This window comes from Gadus chalcogrammus, chromosome 4 (assembly GCF_026213295.1).
Source record: "Gadus chalcogrammus isolate NIFS_2021 chromosome 4, NIFS_Gcha_1.0, whole genome shotgun sequence".
NCBI classification, from domain to species: domain Eukaryota; kingdom Metazoa; phylum Chordata; class Actinopteri; order Gadiformes; family Gadidae; genus Gadus; species Gadus chalcogrammus.
In genome coordinates, this window is record NC_079415.1 from 28598161 (window position 1) to 28601680 (window position 3520).

Below are 3520 nucleotides of genomic sequence, written 5' to 3' on the forward strand. Positions count from 1 at the left end.
GACCTATGAACGTTGTTATAATGATTGATAGTCCTTCTCCCCCCTAGCCCCCCTCCTGCCAACCCAACTCCGTTGTGATTGGTTACCTTCCTTGAAGCGCGTGCGCGGGCAGATTTGACCAGGCATATGGGGGTGCGGCAGGAGTGCCTCTACGTAGATGATTTCCCGGAAATATGAACAAGTCAATCGCAAACGTTGTCCCGAGTGTTTAGCGCTCTGCACAGCCACCCCAGACTGTCAGCAGGGAGTACGTCGAAATGCATGTACGTCATTATTTGACTCTTTAGTATGGTTAAACATGAATATCAATCATTATAACAACGTTTATAGGTCATAAAAGTCGAAAAAGCATATTAGGTCCCCTTTAACACACACACACACACGCTCGAAAATAATGTGAATTTGTGTGTGTGTTGTCAGGGACCAGTCTGGGGCCAGGGGCCGATACGGTGCACCTGGAGGGCCTTCAGGCGGTGGAGTGTGGCCTGGTGTTCTCCCCCACTCAGGTGAGACCCCACTCCTCAACCCTTGAAAGCACTGAAGTACTACCACCAGTAAAAAGTACAACACTATTGTTACACACTGACTTCAGGTCCTACATAAGACATTTAAAATATCTTATGAGGAGTGTAATAGTTAGTTAGTTAGTTAATTAGGGTTTATTTTATAGGGACAGATACAACTCATGTGGATTGTGCACTATCCAGTAGAAAGCATGGCCCTAGTGAGTAGTAGTTTGGGTGCGCTCGTTTTGCCACAGATCGCCGGCTACGACTTCCTACTGCCGCTCACGGTCAACGGCGTGCGCTGGGTCTCCTGTCCCTCCGCTCCTGCCTCTCCTCCAAGGGTCTTCCATCTTCCCACGCCCCCCACCATCTCCTCCCACACCTCCCGCTCCCTGTCCGCCGGCCCCGGGGTCCTCACCTCCCGACCCACGCCCGTCGTCATGGAGACAGGGCCGCGTCGTGTGCGCGCCACAGGTGAGGTGGTCTAATTCACCGCAACAGTAAAATACATAAAACGCACACCAAGAGTATAGACACTTTTAAACTCCACCTTTAAGGTAGACTGGACCGACACGGTCTTCACGTGGTCATTGTTTGTCACTGTACTTAATGTATATTTTTGTCTATTCATAGGGTTGTTTCACTTGTACAGTCTTTGTAAAAAGCATGTGTCAGCCTATTAAATTGGCCTTCAACTAGCACACACTAAGAGCCAAGATGGCCGCGAGGAGAATTAGGATTATTAACTATCAACCTCTTGTTGTTGTGGTCCAGCCCTGTGTGCCCCTTTGGATGTGTCCCCCTCTAGCCTTGAGTTCCACCTGGAACCTTTGGCGTTGCAGTCTGTTGTGTACACACAGGTATGTCCAATATCCACCCCCTCCTTCCCTCTTTTATTTTAGTATTTATAAAAAAAAAAATTGTGACCAAAATAAACTTTCTTCTCAAATCTTTCTCTCCCTCTGGCCCCCCCGTCTACCTCCTACCCATATCCTCCTCCTCCTCCTCCTCCTCCTCCACCTCCTCCTCCTCCTCCTCCTCCTCCTCCTCCTCCTCCTCCTCATCCTCCTCCTCCTCATCCTCTCCCATCATGAACTTCCCCTTCTCCTCCAACCCATTCTCCCCCATCTCCCCCCCCTCCTCCATCTTCTCCCCCCCCCCCCAGAGCGTGGAGCTGAGGGCCTGGCGTGGTCTGAGCTCCCTGGCTGTTCGCTGGGCGTTGGACTGCAGCGCTGTACCGCTGGGGCCCGACGGAGGCCCCCCTCTGCTGGAGGTCTGGCCCCGGGGGGGCAGCCTGGGGCCAGACCAGAGCGTCAGCCTGGCGGTCTCCGTGAGTGACCGGGCGGTCCGCGCAGGTCAGACCCCCCGATGTAACAACGACTTGTATGACTACTATATCTCCGTCATGCATTCACTTTATTTGACTGGAAACAGTGTTATTTTTATTGCTCTATTTTCTCCTCTCTGTCTCTCTCTCTCTCTCTCTCTCTCTCTCTCTCTCTCTCTCTCGCGCTCTCGCTCTCGCTCTCGCTCTCGCTCTCTCTCTCTCTCTCAGGGGGCGGGCGAGTCACCCGGCTGTCCCTCCCTCTCTTCCTGGTGGGGGAGGGGGAGGAAGAGGGGTCTCACCCATACAGAAAGCTTGTCGTCACGGTAACCACCCCCCGCCCCACCCTCACCTTCCTCCCCGCTCGTCTCCTCCTCGCCCCCGTGCCGCTGGACACCGTCGCCACGGCGACACTCACGATCTGGGCCACAGGGTACCCCAGGTGTGCGCACACACACACATACATACGACCATACATACAAACGTGCATTAATACATACATATACACAAACACACCCCCACACACACACACACACACACACACACACACACACACACACACACACACACACACACACACACACACACACACACACACACACACACACACACACACACACACACACACACAAATACACACACATTGATCTACATCTGTGTCGTTCATTCAAGGTATATTCATAACTTATAGTCGTATCAATTTCTGTCTGTCTGTCTGTCTGTCTGTCTGTCTGTCTGTCTGTCTGTCTGTCTGTCTGTCTGTCTGTCTGTCTGTCTGTCTGTCTGTCTGTCTGTCTGTCTGTCTGTCTGTCTGTCTGTCTGTCTGTCTGTCTGTCTGTCTGTCTGTCTGTCTGTCTGTCTGTCTGTCTGTCTGTCTGTCTGTCTGTCTGTCTGTCTGTCTGTCTGTCTGTCTGTCTGTCTGTCTGTCTGTCTTTCTGTCTGTCTGTCTACCTGTCTCTGTCCCTCCCCAGTGGGTGCAGTGTGACTGCTGAAGTGTGTGAGGTGGATGGGAAGGAGGGCTCCAGATCCTGTCTGTCTGTGGTCTTCCCACAAGGGAGCACCTTCCCTGGGCCCGCACAAGACCAGGTGAGCCCCTCTCCCTGGAGCCCCAGCAAGAGGAGAAGAAGCTTCACAACTGTAGAAGGCTAGAGATAGACTTTAGGAAGTGACGTGACACCTTCTTTGAATGACTACAGGAAACTATGGAGGGTATTATTATTATTATTATTTAACCATTTATTGGAAAGTTTATAGTTTATAATTTTGAACACTTGGAGAACTTGGGCCTGGACTTGTATCCCCTGCTATCTGCTGCTTGGCTAACTGTGTGTGTGTGTGTGTGTGTGTGTGTGTGTGTGTGTGTGTGTGTGTGTGTGTGTGTGTGTGTGTGTGTGTGTTTGTGTTTGTGTGTGTGTGTGCGTGCATTTCTGTGTGTCTGTGTGTTTCTGCGTGTGCGTGGCAGCGCTCCACCCCTCTGACGTGCTGCGTCTCCTTCCGCTCCTCCGGGGCCCTGTCGGTGCGCTCCACGCTGGTCTTCTCCGACCACCTCGGCCACCGGTACAGAGACCGCCCGCCTGCTGTTGGGTCTAGTCGCCGTTCATCCTTCAACTTTTATTGGAGTAAATTCTCCGTCTCACACTCACACCATACACCGCCAAAGCAGTCTGATACAACCAGGAACGAGGTAGTG

The 3520-nt window shown here is 52.2% G+C and overlaps 1 long non-coding RNA gene across 1 annotated transcript in view; it reads left to right on the forward strand.

The window, feature by feature from the left end:
- The first annotated feature begins 2825 nt into the window (after positions 1 to 2825).
- LOC130380307 (uncharacterized) overlaps positions 2826 to 3520 on the forward strand; it is an 868-nt gene continuing 173 nt past the window's right edge. Inside the window, exons 1-2 of the long non-coding RNA XR_008895251.1 lie at positions 2826 to 2916; positions 3293 to 3387. This is a non-coding gene — a long non-coding RNA (uncharacterized LOC130380307). The remainder of the gene's footprint in view (positions 2917 to 3292; positions 3388 to 3520) is intronic.